The sequence below is a fragment of the Amphibalanus amphitrite genome, unplaced genomic scaffold (assembly GCF_019059575.1).
Source record: "Amphibalanus amphitrite isolate SeventyFive unplaced genomic scaffold, NRLGWU_Aamphi_draft 001667F_arrow, whole genome shotgun sequence".
Taxonomy (NCBI): Eukaryota; Metazoa; Arthropoda; class Thecostraca; order Balanomorpha; family Balanidae; genus Amphibalanus; species Amphibalanus amphitrite.
This window is the reverse complement of record NW_024883160.1, coordinates 1-22693: the sequence shown is the minus strand read 5'-3', so window position 1 is coordinate 22693 and position 22693 is coordinate 1. Positions and strand designations below refer to the sequence as shown.

Here is a 22693-nt window from a genome sequence, read left to right as displayed (position 1 = left end):
ACCACTTCATGCTCCGATAATTGCATTACGTCTATGACGGTGTAAAGTAAAGAATAAAGATGTGTGAAGAAATAGACATCTGACAATTGGCTGACTTCCCTGCCTCCCGGCCGCTACTCAGGTCCACCACTCGCCGTTGTCAGTGCACGGTTTTTCTAGCAAGCTCCAGCCTAGTATTGATCTTATTCAGTATTTACGGTACGAAGATTTGATAACGGAATGTGACGTTTCCACATCATGCTTGATGGTTGAAGTTTGCACCGTTAACAACTACCAAGTCAAGTCGCAGCCCCAGTCATCTGGCACGTCTCTGTCATCGAATAAAGCCAATGAACAAGAAAGTTATTATTTTCCAGCATAAATGAAAATATATAACACTGCTACAGGCGGTACGCGGATGTCATGCACATTACACACAACGATTCAATCGAATAAAAACTGGATTAACCATAAATCAGCACTGGATTAACCATAAATAATAACAGTACAGCACCAAACACTTGAGATGCACATTATAGTACTTTAGAATGCACAGAGGAGTAATGAGACTAAAAGTTTTAACACGCCCTATCTTAAAAAAATATTGAACGAGATATTTCCACAGTGCAAAAACAAAACCGAAATCCGACAAAAAACCGATTCCAGGTTCAATGTCCACAGATTTAAAAACAAAACTTTCAAGTGCCCCCATGGTAAAAAAAAAATGACCAAAGACGGAATTGTAACAAAGAATAAATAAAGATATGTGCGGCAAACGAAGGGCGGCACTGGACGAGCGTCTGCACAAAGTAGGCGCACAGAGTTACTCCTTAGCCCAGCGGGCAGCAGCAAATGAATTACAACCAAAGGAAGAATATGCATTAGTCTATTAAGGCTCATCGCACCATGACGAGGCACAGCTAGGATAACGCGATTCGCCTGCGTCCTCCAGGCGAGAAGCACCTCGAGTAGGCTGCCGTGTCTTGACCAACTGCCGCATCCGTCGTCCGCGCCGCAGGCCTCCCAGTAGTGCCTCGGAGTAGTGCCTCCATCGCATCGGCCGTCGACCGGCGTGGGGCCCGGATGTGACTAGTGCAGCTCCGTGGGGTGCCCTGCCGCGCTCTGCCGAGTGTGCAGAGAGCAGGTAGACTGGTGGCGGTGAAGAAAACAAGCAGTTATCTTCTTTCGGGATCTGTAAAGAAGCATTCTACTAAAAACTACATCCAAAACGTTTTCCATATTTTTTTTTTACAGAACACAATGCAGTAGCCAAAATAGATATGAAGTATGTGAAGACAACAGTCTACTGCCATTAGATAACTGATCCTGATGGACAAATACATTAGATACTAGTAAATCATAAGGTGGTTCAAAGGCACACTTTGCAGCTCCAGTAAAAAATCACTGTTTTTCATACTTCATACTGTAAGGGGAAAGGGTGGGGTGGGGATGCAGCCAAGAGTGCATCATATGGGGTTGTAGTGGTCGGACCATCTGGAGCAATAGCCTGTTTTTGCCGTTTTTAATGTTAACCCTATGGCGCACATGAGCACGCGCCACGGGCGCACCCCCGGCCGAATCGTGCCCAAAAGCTAATACGACCTGTTGAATTACATGACCCACGAGTCGTGAAAATTTCACCCTCGTGCGTCAATCGACGGCGCCGCAATATCCGTTTTGGGGCATCACGCCGCCTATAAGCCTCGCAAAAGCGTCCGCACGGCCGGCCGGCCGGCCGGCCGGCCGCTCATACTCAGAAATTTCCGTTAATCTAAGGAAAGACTTCGCTCGCTTCGCTCGCTCCGTAACAAAAGTGACACCTCTCCGTTTTACACGTGTCACGTGCAGTGGAGGTCACCCGCAAGCATTGTCCATAGTAAATACTTGTAAGAAGAGTATACGCTACCCCACACAAAAAACCGCAAGTGTAACAGTGTCCGTCCCCCTCCCCGGCGCCGTTTTCCTCCAGGGGAGGCGCCCCAGCCGCCGTACTGGGGCGTAGCGGAGTCCGTGCTTTTAGCACAGCAAAATATCCACCCAGGCTAGATTAACGTCACGACAACCTAGGATTAAGAGTGGCTAGACTTCAGACTTCATGCAGACTTAACATTGAAGTATTATATATGCAACTAAATGACACACATGGTGTTTGTTCTAACCTTCTCAACAGAAAGTGAACGTGTCAGGACAGCACCCCTTGGTGACCATTATATTCAAGGGGTGCAGGAACTGATTCCCCAGGGGTGAAGCGATAGAAGCAAAAACATGAGTCACTAGTTCCCTCCTGTGTCTTCCCTCCTGCAGAAAAAAAAATACATGTGTGATGCCCAATGTGACTGATAACTGCATATTATAAAGCTGGAAATATTGTACAAAGTTGTGACAACACAAGCAAACTATGCATGTCACTGCTCTTGTATAACTTTTCTATTTTTATTGCTATATGAGACCTCACAAGACACAAAAATATGCATGGTTAGAAAGTGGGTAACAATACATTTCAAATGAACTAAGCAGATTATTTCTAAGCTCCTTTAAGTCCCAATTTCTGCTATATTTCGCTTGTTGTCACTTCATATTTTGAACTCAAGGTGCCTTGTGGATTTACCTCAGGTATGTAGGTAAATCCACAAGGATTTATGGGCTTTACCACAGTTGAGTAGCTGCTCCCTCAATTTAAGTTTCTCGTTAAATTTCATTGAGGCGTTGCAAGATGGGCTGAAGCCGAATCCTCTTCCCTGTTTAGCTGATGCTCATAATACCTGAACATTTTTAATTCCAATTTTTATAGCTGTTAACAATTGGTAAAGGCCCATGTACCTAGACAACAATGACTTTACAGAAGAAACCCCTGGCTGTGTTTCATGGGCGCGCTGCCAGCCGCTGCCAGCGCATTCCGCGTGAGCTAGCGTCAACCTCCGGTAGTGTTGGAGGTATAGGCTTGTTGATGTCTCTATGGAAGCCAAAAGCGGCTGGCAGAGTGCTGTGATATGCTGTGATACACCACCCTTATTTTTGCACAATAATGCTGTGATAACTGTTCCTGCAAAAAATATAAGGTGAAGTGAAGTAAAATCAGGTCAAACATTAATATATACCCGAAAATAGCAGTGTTTGGAGTACCTATATTCACATTACCAATAATATAAAATCAGGTCAAACATTAATATATACCAGAAAATAGCAGTGTTTGCCGTTTGGAGTACCTATATTCACATTACCAATAATATGATACACAACAGGCCATAGAAAACCAGTGAATCAGAATGTTGAATTGTACCCCAATTTCAATATCAATATGGCACTTGGCAATAACAGTTAAACACACCGTTTTTGATGTTAAATCAACAGAGAAAACTCCTGAACATAAAAAATGATCAGAATGTATAATAAGGATAACAGTATAAATAAAAATCGACGACATCAGCACCTATCATCGCCGTTCCACATTCACCACTCCCCATTCCACGCACAGATTGTTTACTCCTTGGTTTACCCCGTGTTCGCAGTCTCCCTGACGACGGAGATTCTTTACGCCCACCGACCAATCACGTTCAAGATCAGCGGGGCTTGGCCGCAGTTCTCGAACGCTATTTGCCAGATTAAGCAGGACCTTCGTCGTCAGTAAACTGTGAACACGGCGTTACATATTTCGCTATGGTAACAAAAGCGCCAGAATTGACTACCAGAATTGGATCCGAAGGTCAAATGGGTCACGTGACTGACAAGTTCAGATGGACAACACCAGGAAAACGGAACAACGTGCAATAACGTTCTATATATCATTGGAAAGAGCATCAAAAGTTGTATAAAATATCAACTTTTGACTTAAACATATCTTAAACGTAAAAAGTTATTAAGCATCAAAGACGCTCCCATTGACTTTCAAAGTTAAAATTTTTCATTTTTAAACGAGCTTCAAAAGAGCAAACGAATTCTGACAGCTTAACGAAGCATAACACCATGTTCTATGGTCTTTTCTCAACAAGTCCTGAAAGTTTAAACAAAATCGTATCATATAATTTTGTACAATGAGCGAATGAAAAAGTCTCTGCAAAAACGCCCATTGACTTAACATGGGGAGCGAAAAAAATTCAACTTTGACCTCGTGCAAAGACACGTTACGAAGTTCTGAGGGGTATACGGCGCACACCAGCGTGTACCCAAACGTGTTTGCCATAAAATGCTGGGAAGAAAACCACCTCTTCCTTGGCTCGTTTTTCCGCTATTCCCGATCGCGCAAAAAGTGTCCAAAACCCCGTTGACTTAACATGGGGAAAATGGAATCGCACGTGCCACGTGCCACGAGGTTTTAAGCGAGTAGCGACCGGTGCCAACAGGTAGATCGCCTGCGGGAGCCCATACACTGAAATTTTTAAGAAAATCGAGCCACAAGTTTAGGCCTGACCCAAGTTGCCCCAATTCGCGGCCAGACATGCAAAACATAGCCCGGAGAAGGACCGCTCCGGTTGTTTTTCAATAGAAAAACACAATTCTAACGAATAGTGTTTGTCTTTTCAAACAACCTGCGGTTACTGTCTGAGCAAAGGCCATACGTTACGGTCCAAACTCCATAGTGAGGCGGACATACGAATTTACGAGAGTTTAGCGACGAAATGATTCACTTAATTGTTAAGTAATGGGTACCATTAGGTAGACCATAAATTTTATCTAGCATCTCACCGTAGATGCAGTAAAAAGTGCTTTACTTTTCAATGTATGTAAAGACTTGCTCAGCTCAATCAGTTCACTCTGTATTGGCTCAAGCCGTATCATGCGAACGCAATACAAACTAGAGCACCGACAGCGCAGCGCTCCCCAACTCACTGCTCGCCCAGTCCACCCGGGCCGCCGCCACGACGGCCCCCCCCCCCCCGCAAGTAGGCATCCCGCACTGCACCGACAGCCGCGGGCGACCAGCTGACCGGCCAGCTGACCGGCCAGCAGCCGGCGGGCGGCAGGGCGCGGATGGCCGACCCGCCGGCGCGGCGAGGGAGGGGAGGAACGCAGCTGAAAGACCCGACTACATATATACCCAGCATCTGCGATGCTGGGCTCCGCATCGCGGGACCGCAGGTTGTTTGAGCAAGCACCTTTGTAAACGCAGCAAAAACGCCCGCCGCCAAACGAGAGGATGAGCCTTGCACGTGCAGACCGGAGTCGGTGTGTTACAAACTGACGTGCACGGCACCCTACTCGCTGATCTATAGCGGTGTGCCAAATTTGAGTGTAATCGGCTCGGCCATTTTCGAGATCTGGAAGCGTCACCCTGCACGTGCGCACGTGCAAGCTGTGTCCAATTGCATTGTGCATGGGACCCTATTCGCCGGTCCCTAGCGGTGTACCAAATTCGAGCTCAATCGGCCCAGCCGTTTTCAAGATCTTGAAACGACCCCTCCACGTGCGCACGTGCAGTTGCATCTCAACCGTGACACATGGAAATACATACTAACTGACTTGTGCACGGCACCCTACTGATCGATCTCTAGATGTTTGCCGAATTTGAGTGCAATCGGTCCAGCCGTTCTTGAAATCTGGAAGCGTCACCCTGCACGTGCGCACGTGCAAGATGGGTCCAAACTGACTTGCGCACGGCACCCTACTAATCGGTCTCTAGCGGTGTACCAAATTTGAACTCAATCGGCCCGGCCGTTCTCGAGATCTGGAAGCGTCACCCTGCACGTGCGCACGTGCAGTTGCACCCCAATCGTGGCACATGGAAATACATACTAAATGACTGCAACCTACTGATCGGTATCAAGCGTTATGCCAAATTTGAACACAATCGGTCCAGCCGTTCTCGAGATCTGGAAGCGTCACCCTGCACGTGCGCACGTGCAGTTGCACCCCTACCAAGACACATGGAAATGCATCGCCTGGAAAGTGTCTACCTCCATGCCAAGTTTTAGCGCAATCGGCCCAGTAATTACCGCGAGCTATTGCGCTTATTACAAAACAGGCACCTCTTGGCTTTGCACGTGGAACGTGCGTTAGGGGTCACCCATATGCATCGAGAGTAGCACACTATGTGAAAGAAGGGAAAAAGCTACCCCACACAAAAAAACCGCACGTGTATCAGCCCAGTGGTTGCCGAGATATAAGTCGTACAAAAACGTCCCCACGGCGGCCGGCCGCTATTTAGCAGTAAAATCGTGTCGCATCCTTCTATTAGAGGTATCCCCGTCACCTGTTCGTATACTGTCTGAGCAAAGGCCATACGTTACGGTCCAAACTCCATAGTGAGGCGGACATACGAATTTACGAGAGTTTAGCGACGAAATGATTCACTTAATTGTTAAGTAATGGGTACCATTAGGTAGACCATAAATTTTATCTAGCATCTCACCGTAGATGCAGTAAAAAGTGCTTTACTTTTCAATGTATGTAAAGACTTGCTCAGCTCAATCAGTTCACTCTGTATTGGCTCAAGCCGTATCATGCGAACGCAATACAAACTAGAGCACCGACAGCGCAGCGCTCCCCAACTCACTGCTCGCCCAGTCCACCCGGGCCGCCGCCACGACGGCCCCCCCCCCCGCAAGTAGGCATCCCGCACTGCACCGACAGCCGCGGGCGACCAGCTGACCGGCCAGCTGACCGGCCAGCAGCCGGCGGGCGGCAAGCCACGGATGGCCGACCCGCCGGCGCGGCGAGGGAGGGGAGGGACGCAGCTGAAAGACCCGACTACATATATATCAAAGAATGATACATTATATGTAATCATCGATGACGCGACATAAATCTGCTTTATTGGGTTTAGCGGTGTAGTCTGTGATGCCATCACAATGAAAATAGCCTAGTTTTGTAGAGCATCAAATTCTGATTCCATAACGACTCTCGCTAGTCCATTTTCAATTGTAAATAAGCCTTTTATTGCGATGCAAAGTCCCGAAATGGTGCCGACGGCGGCCGGTCCCCCGATGGTACCATACCATAGATGGTAAACAGGTTAGTTCACATTCCCGCCGCTATGCGGGCGGCGGCGGCGCCACCTGTCCTCGTGTCCGCCTGACACCGTAACGATATAGGTCTGAGCTCAAATCTCGGTAATGTCGTGCTTTTTTACTATATTTCTCAAAAACGGCACCACGTGCAATAAAGTTGTATATATCATTGGAAAGAGCATCAAAAGTTGTATAACCTATCAACTTTTCACATAAATATATCTCAACTGTAAAAAGTTATTAAGCAGCAAAGACGCTCCCATTGACTTTCCATGTTAAAATTTTTCATTTTTAAACGAGCCTAAAAAGAACAAACGAATTTGCACAGCTTAAAGAAGCATAACAACATGTTCTATGGTCTTTTCTCAACAAGTCCTGGAAGTTTAAACAAAATCGTATCATATAATTTTGTACAATGAGCGAATGAAAAAGTCTCTGCAAAAATGCCCATTGACTTAACATGGGGAGCGAAAAAAGTTCAACTTTGACCTCGTGCAAAGTCACGTTACGAAGTTCTGAGGGGTATACGGCGCACACTAGCGTGTACCCAAACGTGTTTGCCATAAAATGCTGGGAAGAAAACCACCTCTTCCTTGGCTCGTTTTCCCGCTATTCGCGATCGCGCAAAAAGTGTCCAAAACCCCATTGACTTAACATGGGGAAAATGGAATCGCACGTGCCACGTGCCACGAGGTTTTAAGCGAGTAGCGACCGAAGCCATCAGGTAGATCGCCCCCGGGAGCCCATACCCTGAAATTTTTACGAAAATCGCAATGCACGTTTAGGCCCCGGTCAAGTTGCCCCAATTCGCGGCCAGACTTGCAAAACATAGCCCGGAGACGGACCGCTCCGGTTGTTTTTCAATAGAAAAACACAATTCTAACGAATAGTGTTTGTCTTTTCAAACAACCTGCGGTTACTCCCCGGCGCCGTTTTCCTCCAGGGGAGGCGCCCCAGCCGCCGTACTGGGGCGTAGCGGAGTCCGTGCTTTTAGCACAGCAAAATATCCACCCAGGCTAGATTAACGTCACGACAACCTAGGATTAAGAGTGGCTAGACTTCAGACTTCATGCAGACTTAACATTGAAGTATTATATACCCAGCATCTGCGATGCTGGGCTCCGCATCGCGGGACCGCAGGTTGTTTGAGCAAGCACCTTTGTAAACGCAGCAAAAACGCCCGCCGCCAAACGAGAGGATGAGCCTTGCACGTGCAGACCGGAGTCGGTGTGTTACAAACTGACGTGCACGGCACCCTACTCGCTGATCTATAGCGGTGTGCCAAATTTGAGTGTAATCGGCTCGGCCATTTTCGAGATCTGGAAGCGTCACCCTGCACGTGCGCACGTGCAAGCTGTGTCCAATTGCATTGTGCATGGGACCCTATTCGCCGGTCCCTAGCGGTGTACCAAATTCGAGCTCAATCGGCCCAGCCGTTTTCAAGATCTTGAAACGACCCCTCCACGTGCGCACGTGCAGTTGCATCTCAACCGTGACACATGGAAATACATACTAACTGACTTGTGCACGGCACCCTACTGATCGATCTCTAGATGTTTGCCGAATTTGAGTGCAATCGGTCCAGCCGTTCTTGAAATCTGGAAGCGTCACCCTGCACGTGCGCACGTGCAAGATGGGTCCAAACTGACTTGCGCACGGCACCCTACTAATCGGTCTCTAGCGGTGTACCAAATTTGAACTCAATCGGCCCGGCCGTTCTCGAGATCTGGAAGCGTCACCCTGCACGTGCGCACGTGCAGTTGCACCCCAATCGTGGCACATGGAAATACATACTAAATGACTGCAACCTACTGATCGGTATCAAGCGTTATGCCAAATTTGAACACAATCGGTCCAGCCGTTCTCGAGATCTGGAAGCGTCACCCTGCACGTGCGCACGTGCAGTTGCACCCCTACCAAGACACATGGAAATGCATCGCCTGGAAAGTGTCTACCTCCATGCCAAGTTTTAGCGCAATCGGCCCAGTAATTACCGCGAGCTATTGCGCTTATTACAAAACAGGCACCTCTTGGCTTTGCACGTGGAACGTGCGTTAGGGGTCACCCATATGCATCGAGAGTAGCACACTATGTGAAAGAAGGGAAAAAGCTACCCCACACAAAAAAACCGCACGTGTATCAGCCCAGTGGTTGCCGAGATATAAGTCGTACAAAAACGTCCCCACGGCGGCCGGCCGCTATTTAGCAGTAAAATCGTGTCGCATCCTTCTATTAGAGGTATCCCCGTCACCTGTTCGTATACTGTCTGAGCAAAGGCCATACGTTACGGTCCAAACTCCATAGTGAGGCGGACATACGAATTTACGAGAGTTTAGCGACGAAATGATTCACTTAATTGTTAAGTAATGGGTACCATTAGGTAGACCATAAATTTTATCTAGCATCTCACCGTAGATGCAGTAAAAAGTGCTTTACTTTTCAATGTATGTAAAGACTTGCTCAGCTCAATCAGTTCACTCTGTATTGGCTCAAGCCGTATCATGCGAACGCAATACAAACTAGAGCACCGACAGCGCAGCGCTCCCCAACTCACTGCTCGCCCAGTCCACCCGGGCCGCCGCCACGACGGCCCCCCCCCGCAAGTAGGCATCCCGCACTGCACCGACAGCCGCGGGCGACCAGCTGACCGGCCAGCTGACCGGCCAGCAGCCGGCGGGCGGCAAGCCACGGATGGCCGACCCGCCGGCGCGGCGAGGGAGGGGAGGGACGCAGCTGAAAGACCCGACTACATATATATCAAAGAATGATACATTATATGTAATCATCGATGACGCGACATAAATCTGCTTTATTGGGTTTAGCGGTGTAGTCTGTGATGCCATCACAATGAAAATAGCCTAGTTTTGTAGAGCATCAAATTCTGATTCCATAACGACTCTCGCTAGTCCATTTTCAATTGTAAATAAGCCTTTTATTGCGATGCAAAGTCCCGAAATGGTGCCGACGGCGGCCGGTCCCCCGATGGTACCATACCATAGATGGTAAACAGGTTAGTTCACATTCCCGCCGCTATGCGGGCGGCGGCGGCGCCACCTGTCCTCGTGTCCGCCTGACACCGTAACGATATAGGTCTGAGCTCAAATCTCGGTAATGTCGTGCTTTTTTACTATATTTCTCAAAAACGGCACCACGTGCAATAAAGTTGTATATATCATTGGAAAGAGCATCAAAAGTTGTATAACCTATCAACTTTTCACATAAATATATCTCAACTGTAAAAAGTTATTAAGCAGCAAAGACGCTCCCATTGACTTTCCATGTTAAAATTTTTCATTTTTAAACGAGCCTAAAAAGAACAAACGAATTTGCACAGCTTAAAGAAGCATAACAACATGTTCTATGGTCTTTTCTCAACAAGTCCTGGAAGTTTAAACAAAATCGTATCATATAATTTTGTACAATGAGCGAATGAAAAAGTCTCTGCAAAAATGCCCATTGACTTAACATGGGGAGCGAAAAAAGTTCAACTTTGACCTCGTGCAAAGTCACGTTACGAAGTTCTGAGGGGTATACGGCGCACACTAGCGTGTACCCAAACGTGTTTGCCATAAAATGCTGGGAAGAAAACCACCTCTTCCTTGGCTCGTTTTCCCGCTATTCGCGATCGCGCAAAAAGTGTCCAAAACCCCATTGACTTAACATGGGGAAAATGGAATCGCACGTGCCACGTGCCACGAGGTTTTAAGCGAGTAGCGACCGAAGCCATCAGGTAGATCGCCCCCGGGAGCCCATACCCTGAAATTTTTACGAAAATCGCAATGCACGTTTAGGCCCCGGTCAAGTTGCCCCAATTCGCGGCCAGACTTGCAAAACATAGCCCGGAGACGGACCGCTCCGGTTGTTTTTCAATAGAAAAACACAATTCTAACGAATAGTGTTTGTCTTTTCAAACAACCTGCGGTTACCAGCATCTGCGATGCTGGGCTCCGCATCGCGGGACCGCAGGTTGTTTGAGCAAGCACCTTTGTAAACGCAGCAAAAACGCCCGCCGCCAAACGAGAGGATGAGCCTTGCACGTGCAGACCGGAGTCGGTGTGCTACAAACTGACGTGCACGGCACCCTACTCGCTGATCTATAGCGGTGTGCCAAATTTGAGTGTAATCGGCTCGGCCATTTTCGAGATCTGGAAGCGTCACCCTGCACGTGCGCACGTGCAAGCTGTGTCCAATTGCATTGTGCATGGGACCCTATTCGCCGGTCTCTAGCGGTGTACCAAATTCGAGCTCAATCGGCCCAGCCGTTTTCAAGATCTTGAAACGACCCCTCCACGTGCGCACGTGCAGTTGCATCTCAACCGTGACACATGGAAATACATACTAACTGACTTGTGCACGGCACCCTACTGATCGATCTCTAGATGTTTGCCGAATTTGAGTGCAATCGGTCCAGCCGTTCTTGAGATCTGGAAGCGTCACCCTGCACGTGCGCACGTGCAAGATGGGTCCAAACTGACTTGCGCACGGCAGTCGGCACCCTACTAATCGGTCTCTAGCGGTGTACCAAATTTGAACTCAATCGGCCCGGCCGTTCTCGAGATCTGGAAGCGTCACCCTGCACGTGCGCACGTGCAGTTGCACCCCAATCGTGGCACATGGAAATACATACTAAATGACTGCAACCTACTGATCGGTATCAAGCGTTATGCCAAATTTGAACACAATCGGTCCAGCCGTTCTCGAGATCTGGAAGCGTCACCCTGCACGTGCGCACGTGCAGTTGCACCCCTACCAAGACACATGGAAATGCATCGCCTGGAAAGTGTCTACCTCCATGCCAAGTTTTAGCGCAATCGGCCCAGTAATTACCGCGAGCTATTGCGCTTATTACAAAACAGGCACCTCTTGGCTTTGCACGTGGAACGTGCGTTAGGGGTCACCCATATGCATCGAGAGTAGCACACTATGTGAAAGAAGGGAAAAAGCTACCCCACACAAAAAACCGCACGTGTATCAGCCCAGTGGTTGCCGAGATATAAGTCGTACAAAAACGTCGCCACGGCGGCCGGCCGCTATTTAGCAGTAAAATCGTGTCGCATCCTTCTATGGGAGGTATCCCCGTCACCTGCCACTACTTCGTATACTGTCTGAGCAAAGGCCATACGTTACGGTCCAAACTCCATAGTGAGGCGGACATACGAATTTACGAGAGTTTAGCGACGAAATGATTCACTTAATTGTTAAGTAATCGGTACCATTAGGTACGCCATAAATTTTATCTAGCATCTCACCGTAGATGCAGTAAAAAGTGCTTTACTTTTCAATGTATATAAAGACTTGCTCAGCTCAATCAGTTCACTCTGTATTGGCTCAAGCCGTATCATGCGAACGCAATACAAACTAGAGCACCGACAGCGCAGCGCTCCCCAACTCACTGCTCGCCCAGTCCACCCGGGCCGCCGCCACGACGGCCCCCCCGCAAGTAGGCATCCCGCACTGCACCGACAGCCGCGGGCGACCAGCTGACCGGCCAGCTGACCGGCCAGCAGCCGGCGGGCGGCAAGCCGCGGATGGCCGACCCGCCGGCGCGGCGAGGGAGGGGAGGGACGCAGCTGAAAGACCCGACTACATATATATCAAAGAAACATTATATGTAATCATCGATGACGCGACATATATCTGCTTTATTGGGTTTAGCGGTGTAGTCTGTGATGCCATCACAATGAAAATAGCCTAGTTTTGTAGAGCATCAAATTCTGATTCCATAACGACTCTCGCTAGTCCATTTTCAATTGTAAATAAGCCTTTTATTGCGATGCAAAGTCCCGAAATGGTGCCGACGGCGGCCGGTCCCCCGATGGTACACTCGGGGGCAGAATGATGTTCCACCACTCCCTACCCATCGGGCGATCCCATGGCTCAGCACTGGCTGCTGTCAGTGTTGCCTGCCCTCGGCACTGCTCAGCACTGCATGCCAGTGCCAGTGCTGCCAGTGCTGCCACTGGCAGCAGCCAGTGCTGAGCCATGGGAGCTCGATGGGTAGGGAGTCGTGGAACATCAATCTGCCCCCGAGTGTACCATACCATAGATCAGAGGGCTGTTCACGGGCCCTGTGTGCGGTCGGACCGCACACAGCCTCCAAGCTCCGCCCACTGCGTCCCTACGTCAGCCTTCCGTCACCGCACACAGCGATCGCTGTGGCCGTCGGGACTGGCCACAGCGGACCGTCCACCGCACGCAGCCGTGACGTCAGAACCGCCTACCCATCCCCTACCCCCACGCCTGCTGGACGCACCGCACACAGCGCACGCAGCAGTGTGCGGTGCCCGTGAACACCCCTCTGGTAAACAGGTTAGTTCACATTCCCGCCGCTATGCGGGCGGCGGCGGCGCCACCTGTCCTCGTGTCCGCCTGACACCGTAACGATATAGGTCTGAGCTCAAATCTCGGTAATGTCGTGCTTTTTTACTATATTTCTCAAAAACGGCACCACGTGCAATAAAGTTGTATATATCATTGGAAAGAGCATCAAAAGTTGTATAACCTATCAACTTTTCACTTAAATATATCTCAACTGTAAAAAGTTATTAAGCAGCAAAGACGCTCCCATTCACTTTCCATGTTAAAATTTTTCATTTTTAAACGAGCCTAAAAAGAACAAACGAATTTGCACAGCTTAAAGAAGCATAACAATATGTTCTATGGTCTTTTCTCAACAAGTCCTGAAAGTTTAAACAAAATCGTATCATATAATTTTGTACAATGAGCGAATGAAAAAGTCTCTGCAAAAACGCCCATTGACTTAACATGGGGAGCGAAAAAAGTTCAACTTTGACCTCGTGCAAAGACACGTTACGAAGTTCTGAGGGGTATACGGCGCACACCAGCGTGTACCCAAACGTGTTTGCCATAAAATGCTGGGAAGAAAACCACCTCTTCCTTGGCTCGTTTTTCCGCTATTCCCGATCGCGCAAAAAGTGTCCAAAACCCCGTTGACTTAACATGGGGAAAATGGAATCGCACGTGCCACGTGCCACGAGGTTTTAAGCGAGTAGCGACCGGTGCCAACAGGTAGATCGCCTGCGGGAGCCCATACACTGAAATTTTTAAGAAAATCGAGCCACAAGTTTAGGCCTGACCCAAGTTGCCCCAATTCGCGGCCAGACATGCAAAACATAGCCCGGAGAAGGACCGCTCCGGTTGTTTTTCAATAGAAAAACACAATTCTAACGAATAGTGTTTGTCTTTTCAAACAACCTGCGGTTACTCCCCGGCGCCGTTTTCCTCCAGGGGAGGCGCCCCAGCCGCCGTACTGGGGCGTAGCGGAGTCCGTGCTTTTAGCACAGCAAAATATCCACCCAGGCTAGATTACCAGCATCTGCGATGCCGGGCTCCGCATCGCGGGACCGCAGGTTGTTTGAGCAAGCACCTCTGTACCGCCCGCCGCAAAACGCAAAACCGCAAAACTCGCAAAACGCACGCTCAAAACGCAACGCAAAAGCCGCAAAAAAACAATCGCCCGCAGGCACAAAACCGCAGAAAAAAACGCAAAAAAGCCGCAAAACGCAAACACCGCAAAAAACGCAAATACCACCGCCACAAAAAATCGCCCGCATCGCCCGCCGCCAAAGGCAAAACGCCGCAAAACGCGGCCGCCCGCCTAAAACCGCAACACCGCAAATAACGCCCGGCCGCCAGCGACCGCAAAACCCCGCAAAAAACGGCCGCCCGCCGCAAACTACAAAACGCCGCAAAAAACGGCCGCCCGCCGCAAACCGCCGCTAAAACGGCCGCCCGCCGCCAAACGCAAACACCGCAAAACACCCGCATCGCCCGCCCGCCCGCCGCCAAACACAAAAAACGCAAAAAACGCAAACACCGCCGCAAAAAAACGCCCGCAACGCACGCCCGCCCGCCGCCAACCGCAAAACGCCGCAAAAAACGGCCGCCCGCCGCCAAACAAAAACACCGCAAAAAACGCAAAAAACGCAAACGCAAAAAATTGGCACCGCAAAACAAAAAACAAAAAAGCACCGCCCGCCCGCCCACCGCCAAACATCGCCGCCGCAAAACCGCCCGCATCGCACGCGCGCCCGCCGCCAACCGTAAAACGCCGCAAAAACGGCCGCCCGCCGTCAAACGCAAAAACCGCAAAAAAGCGCCCGGCCGCCGCCAACCGAAAATAAACCTTATACCGAAAACGACGCAAAAACAAAACCACCGCATCGCGGCGGGCTTGCGATGGGCGAATTTTTCCATGGGCGATTTTTAGCCAAGCTCAGACTCGGGCTCTGAGTGGCGAGTATTCATCATGAGTGGTATTCATCATTAAAAACCTCCCCTCAGGTATGCAAGGTCTCCATGTGTCTCCATATGTCTCCATGTGCATACACTACACACCTGGAAAGCCTGTAATGTAAGTAATGTGTCTCGTGCGTCTATCTATGGTTTCCGATTTATGTACTCCACCAGCCTGAAAATGGCGTCACAGAGCAAACGTCACAGCAGCCGTCACAGCAGTCGAAAACGGATTGTATTATTTTGTATTTAATCACCTTTTGCTGGCGTCACAGTCATCGGTGACGTCATTACTCGCGTCTCTCGGCGCTCTGACACTAGTAATAAGCCATTGTTCATAATGTTCTCGATAAATTCGTGTACTGTGCATCACGGTAAATAGATTTCTGCGACGCTGGACGTGGCCGAAAAAAAAGATGAAGCGGAAAGTGAGTAAGTAAGACCTACCTGACACACGGGACAGTTGTTTTGAACATCACCAGGTGAACAACGAGGCATCGATATTCCATACCAACGAAAAGTTTTCCATCTCTTGGTATATTAGCCGTAGGCTAATATTCCAGGCAGCGGCACGAGGAGCCGGATGGAGGAAACATGGATGCACGCTTGGTAAGGGCAGGATAGTATATTAGGACGTGAGCTTTACCAAAAGGCATCCACGCACCGCGCTGCCCGCCCTTGACGCAATTAGCAAATAAGTTGGCTCCAAATGTGATAGCCAACTTTCAATTACGTTAATTCAAGTTCGAAAGATGATTGGTGTTACTAAAAAAGACTACGTCAAGAGCCCGTTACGATGTAACGGAAGACAAACCAGCCACTCCACACCTAGGCAGTTTTCACACGCATTCCTGCATTCACACTCGCCATTTCGTGCACCGGCCTGCCCGCTGCACAACGTAATATCTATGGCAACTATACTGTCTAAGGCATGATTGTTGCTCCTAATGGTTTTCTTTTTCACAGACTGGTGTGTGTTTTACATGAAAATATAATGTAGTAGATGATACCTGTTCATTTCATCACTAAACGTGTGAAATGTTCAAATCATGTTGGTATGTGGATAAGAACCTAAACTAGGAATTTAAAGTGTATAAATGTCGGTGGCTGCTGGACGCATCTGCAACTGAGCTCATGGTCCTAATCATCCGCGAAAGCGACGAAACTACAGAAATGTCACGATAAAGATGCGCAGTACCCTGTATGTTCATGGCATACAGCTGCAAGCTAAGACAAAACTAGAAACGATCTTTGGGTAGAACATATAAAGTGAAGCAATACCAATGCAGAACTACTTGGAGTCACAGGAACCAATGTGTCCAACATATCAATCAGCTAACATGTAAGGACGCATGTGTAAGGCCGCATGTGCAACTGTAATCCCTCTTGATCGACTACAAGAATGGAAAGAAAACGTCAACGGAGTAAAACTTCACCATGCGAATCTGCGTATAACAACTGGCATTCGTGAACAAGTATGCACAACAGATGTGAGGTGAGGACGCGGTGTCATTGCGATACAACATCAACTGATGCAATATTGGAATGCATTTTGCACTCATTCTTGCATATTGATAAGATCAAAAGTAAGGCGATAATGTGGATAAGTGTGTTGACAGATGTCGAAGACTGACGGTGATAACGAACAGGCGACCGGATTGATGGTGATGCGCCTGACCGATCGTTGGAGTGCATGTCGAATCTGATGTCTATGGAAAACGGCAAAGGAGAAAACAGGACTATGGTGAAGGGCTGTTCTAACATCACATGAAACGGGAATGAGCAGTAACACCTGCCAATGAAAGCAGTGAAAAACAGCGAAACTGCCTGTTTATCCTGCCATGGTGCTGATAAGTCAAGTTTTGTTTATGTGTGTGTGGAAAGCGGTAGGGCGCTATGCGCTAAGCTATCATCCGTTTTAGCTTTGGTATCACAATACAAGTATTAGGTGCTCGCACACTACTGCCAGTAGTTCAGTCGGTACTGAGTAGCCCGCAGCTAATAACAACCTGATATTTACTTCCTGCACAATTCACAAACGTAGATGGCAGATAGCATTATGATGAGTCTGATCGACGATGATGAATGAAATAGTCATTTGAAGTCGTTGAAAGATGACGATGTCCGGGTCACAACGAAGTGACTTAAAACTTGCAGGATGAATAACTGATGATTGGGCCGATGAATGTGGCTTGTGCTGCAGCCGAAGCCTGTGGGGACGGAAGACCGGTGAGGTACAAATCGAGCAAGGAAACGAGACGTGAATGTACACCAAGCAAAATGATATTTAGCTATCATAAGCGTTGACAGTTGACAATGGTGAATAGTCGAGCTGTTCGCCATATTGGACCTTCACATCATAGCCATTGCAATATCAAGCTCCCCTAATTGTCATTAGCTTTCGCAGCCCAAGTCCAGTATTAAGTGCTCAAAGAACTTGCCAAGGCAATATAGTTGTGAGCAGACCGAAGTTCATGGACGGATGATAACATTTGCTTCTAGCAAAAAGTAGACGACGTCCAGCGCTATAGTCGAACAGTGCCACTGCCAGCAAGGGAAAAGGTTTGCGAAAAAAAATAATACCGGGCCAATTCGGTTAGATGGTTATGGAATGGACCATATTAAAGCATTTAGAAATCCGCCCCCCACCCCCACCCCGTCGGTGCGCGGGATATATTTGATTGATATGTGTAGACATTGCTTTAAAAATACAGTAAAACACTGAAAACCAAAGCAACGTTGGAATGATTTTCCGTAGGTATGCGTTTAGTTAGCCAAGCAAACAAAGCCACAGGCTCTTACACATATTACAGAGTGCTCCGGCACTGGTGTAACAAACAACTCACTTGCACTGGGGTTCTGGCTCACAGAGTAGATCCAACAGATAACAGGTCGCATTCAGCATTGCGCCGGACACTATACTGAAAATGTTGACAAGTGTCTGTCAGTAAACGCAAACATCAATCCCAATAGATAGGTACATGAAGACGATGACAAACATGTTGGCATTGTGTATAGGAATGAGGACAGTAAATGATCACACAAAATGTAAAGCATTCTGCAACGTGTTGACAATGGACATTCAAATATGAATACATACCAGCCGTACGCAAGTGTCTTCGAAAATGTTGATCTCTTGATGGTGATGGAGAACGTGTATCACGTCCACAGGCTTCAAGAAGTCGATCCATTGTCCGCATATTGTTCAATTTGGTCAACACAAGGGTTTTCAACGCATGCGTAAACCGATGGCGAGAGCATTAAAGAACGTTTGAGCATGTGACTGAAATACTCAAAGACACAAGTTGGAGGAAGGAGCAGGCGAAAAAAAAAGAAAGATAACAACGCAGTATATGAGCATCGTGTTCCAGTGCTAAAAATGTAACTAAACAGGAAATGCAATATCATGTGTCGATCGCTCATGAGTGTGAACACATGCTTACATAGATGCAAACCTACACTATACGAAAACCTGACTGCTTTTTACGAGTGATTAACTGCTACATTCAGTGGACTGCATCATGTGGTACATGTTTGCGGGCGGAGCATGTCTACCGAATTCATTGGCAATACAATTAAAACAAACACACACATACGTAGAACTAGATGATGAGAGCTAGTGTAAGTGGGTGTACAGGTGGCTAATGTATATCTGCAGATAACTAATAGCTAGTGACAAATAAAAAAGTGCCAGCAACGGCCAGCGCAATGGGTGCTCCGTGATCGACGGTAAAATCTTCAACGGTATCGACGGTAAAGATGACAGGTAATGCACCTGTGAAAATAGGAGAAGCAACGGATGATTAGCTGACATGACAGCAAGTCGAAACGAATCGTCGATAAAATATAATATGTCAAGTCCGCGGATTTCTAAGCTTATGATTTTTCGATTTCGACGACTGTGAGTGAAAATGCATATCAGATGAGATATTCGATAAATATTACTAAAACCCTTAGAAGTCAATAGGCAGAGGGCTACAAGCCTACTTTATTCAACGTTGAATACCCACCCATAAAGGTCAGTTCATCCGAGTATTACCGCCTCCAAAAAATATTAACGTTTTGTAGGCATACAGTACCGTAAAACCGTTTGGAATCTTGGAGCAGAGCTGTTCGTTAAGCTAACAGCATCCTTTGATAATGAAATGGGCCGGAGGCAGAAACTGGCACTTGAGAATGCAGAGGCAGTCATCACACAGTCCCAGAAGACGTGACTGGACAAGGCGTCCAAGCGGCGCCTGGTCATACACGGTTGCCATTGGATACTGCGAAATCAGCCTGCAGGCACATAAGGACAATGAGTTAAAGTTTTGAACACGCTTTTCGTTCCCTTGTTGCATTACAAAAAAAAAATATTAACGTTGTGTAGGCATATCTGGTTTGGTAGCGTGTACCATTATGCTCCCATTCCACTTACTGGTCACAGATCCAAACTCATGAAACTCCTAGATGCCGTTCATGATGACGAGTGTGTTCAATGAAGCTTATTCTGATGCATGATGCACTGGTATGGTATGGTATGGTATTTGTAGCTTACGGGCCACCACAGCGTCCTGTATTTGGGCCCGGTTCTGTCGTCCGTCTTCGTTGTTGGTCCGTCCGTTGCCTTGAAGTGTCCGTTGTCTTCTTGGCTCGTAAGGGTGGGCTGAGGGGTGGGACTGGGTTCCTAGCTATCTCCTCCCGGGTAGCCGGATTGCCCCTTCTATTATTTTTTTTTTGTTTTTGTTTTTTTTTTGCCATTTTGCCATTCTGGGGTCTTTTATTTTGATTCTCATTGTTTTGAATATTGTTTTTTCTTTTTTGCTTCTTTTTTTGGCTTTTTTGGCTTTTTTGTCCTTGGCTCTAGGGGAGGAGATTTACAGGTCATTGATCAGCCCAGTGTTGTGTCTTTAGTGGATGAGTAGTGTTGTTAGCTCGGGGTGTAAGTCCCCGAGCAGTGTTGTGAGTGTTAGTGGGATGTTGGCGTCTCTGCAGTATGTTTGTATGTGTGTCCTGTGGTGTTGGTATTGTGGGCATGTGAGTAGCAGATGTTTGACAGTGATGAAAGTGTTGCAGGTGTTGCATTTCGGTCTCGGGCTTCTTGTGATGATGTAGTTGTGTGTGATAGCGGTGTGTCCAATGCGAAGTCGTGTGATAGCCCTCTCGTTTTTGCGTGAGTTCATGTTCTTGGTGTGCCAGTGTTCTATGCGTGGTTGAATGCATCATGCACTTCTGGACAGTGATTGATATCCGACTTGCTTGGGCGAGTGTATGCGAGTGATGTGTAGTGGTGACCAATTGTACCAAAAGAAAATGACATTGAGAACATGATTTACAAGCGCAACATGCGGCACAACTCACGTGCATACAACGACAAGAAAAACAGGAAATGTCGTAAATGACGCCATAAAACATTGTATGGCCTACAAATATATCCGCAACGCAATCCTGGCTTGAGCTAATTCAGTACCTACTTTCGCGGGAACACTTTAACTCATGTAGGTAATGTTCACACGACGCAAGACTCATATACAAACATACAACACTAAAAACACAGAACACGGACATTTTGTAGCAGTATTGCATTGTATCAGCAGCGAGGTGGAAAACTGGCGGCATCTTTGTCTCAAACTACGTGCCAGCGGTGCAATAGGCAGCTGGCATTCAGATCTAGCAATAATGTGTGCTCATGATGTTAATGGCAACTGTGAGGAGGATGAAACAATTCTGAATTTGATAGGACAAAACTGTCTGGCCAATCTGTTCCGAGCACAACTCACTTTCCCTGGACATGCAGAGTATGTGTTGCTGTGAGTTAGGTACTTATCAGATGTCACATCGCTCTGCTTATGGTAGACCTGCAATATGTGACTTGCATGTAAACCCTGCCAGCAGCATGTAGTTTTGCACAATAAAACTGTTTTCTCTGTGTGGGCTTGCATATTTCGTTGGCAGCAGGCAGGCACAATGCTAGTTCCATACACCACTGACTACACGCACTCATGCACGTATTTACTTGAAAACTAGTACCAATTCACTCATTCACTAAATTACGTGTAAGATGACACGCACACCCTCACATACGCACATACATACCCACACACCCACATCCACCCTTACACACTCACAGGCACACATGCTCACAAATACCAATCATTCAGGGTTTCCGATGAGATGAAGTGTGTCTACTGTTTTCTGCCACATTACGTCATCACCAAAAGGATTGAATCAAAAGTATCTAGGGTTAAGAAGCATAAACAATTGCTGACACATACTTGTCACTTACTTCTAATATGCCCTACTGCAACCATAAGATTCAGTTGAACCACTTTGCTCATCTTTACTTTCAAGCTGACAATCAGCATTGACGAATCAGCATTGGTTTGGCCTTCATGAAAGCTTACGTCAATAGCGCAAATAAATAACTTGCTTGTAGACGAATGGCTTTTAGTATGAATGCACATAGGTAAAGTGAACTGCGCACATGCTGTGACAAACTTTTGTTTGACTAGTAAGAAAACAGTAGACACACTTGCTAGTTTGGATAAAGGGATATTCTCGTGCGTGTAAACGGTTAATATATTCGAATTTGAGGTTGACAAAATGTCAACGGTCGTTTGTGACGAACGGGGACTATATAGTAACAGTTACTGAAGTTTGGAGGACGTATCGACTGCTGAAATAATGTTTGCCAATGAGCAAGAACATCATGCGATAACATGATTAACCAGATACGTTAGTTCCGACTAACATTGCGTCGTAGTTTCGGATACTCCGAATGGAACTTGAAAACGTTAACAAATACTTTTGTTATCGGCCATCGTACAATGCTTGAAACAGTGCCTAAAGCAAACAGTCAACGTCCGTAAATATAGTCTGGTGCAGCATGTGCACTAATGGTATTGAACATGCATGTCGATGACCCGACATGCACGTCATGGACAGTGCAGTATGACGAGAATATCCCTTTAGTTGTTTAGAAGTTGAAGGTCTTGAAGTAGAAGGTCTTGAAGTTGAAGGTCCGCGGAGAAAGCTCGCCACCGTAGACACTATAGCCGGGGATAACAGCAGCAATTAAAATTTCATTTGGCAAATAAGTGACGATGAGGCACAACTGCAAATAATCTTTTTCTTGACCGCCTTCCATCAGCAACGTGCTATAGTACCATAATTGCCAGAAGAAAAAACGCTCATTTGCAGCCTCATTTTATAGACATCTGTTGAAGGAAATATATTTTCTTTTACCTTTAACAGTCCGCAAACTTTGCTGGCATGAGCGATTAAGCGCTAGAAGTTGAAGCTTGATCTAACGAAAAGGAAACAATACTTAAGCTCATGATGCATAGACAAATATGCACTGAGAGTCCGGATGCGGCAGTGAAAGCGTGTGTCAACTGACGCAAGGTTACAATGCTATTTACCGACGAAAAACGCGATTTTGAAGCATTTTCGTGGATAAAGTGAATGTAGACTCAGACGTATTAGTTATAGTATGCTTGAATAATGAAAAAATATCAATTAAGAGAAGCTTTGCA

General features: G+C 47.3%; 2 long non-coding RNA genes across 4 annotated transcripts; both read right to left on the bottom strand.

Moving 5' to 3' along the window:
- Positions 1-330: 330 nt before the first annotated feature.
- Positions 331-3461, bottom strand: LOC122374527. Its single transcript, XR_006255240.1, has 2 exons — positions 3410-3461; positions 331-1171 (listed from the first exon to the last, which is right to left on the bottom strand). It is a non-coding gene; the product is annotated as an uncharacterized LOC122374527 (long non-coding RNA).
- Positions 3462-15969: 12508 nt separating this feature from the next.
- On the bottom strand, positions 15970-22337 carry LOC122374520. 3 transcript variants are annotated; one of them, XR_006255238.1, is made up of 4 exons: positions 19597-22337; positions 18280-19457; positions 18026-18100; positions 15971-17723 (listed from the first exon to the last, which is right to left on the bottom strand). It is a non-coding gene; the product is annotated as an uncharacterized LOC122374520 (long non-coding RNA). The 3 variants fall into 3 exon arrangements; XR_006255239.1 differs by having other exon boundaries at positions 15972-17389; XR_006255237.1 differs by having other exon boundaries at positions 15970-17723; positions 18026-19457.
- Between the last annotated feature and the right edge of the window lie 356 nt (positions 22338-22693).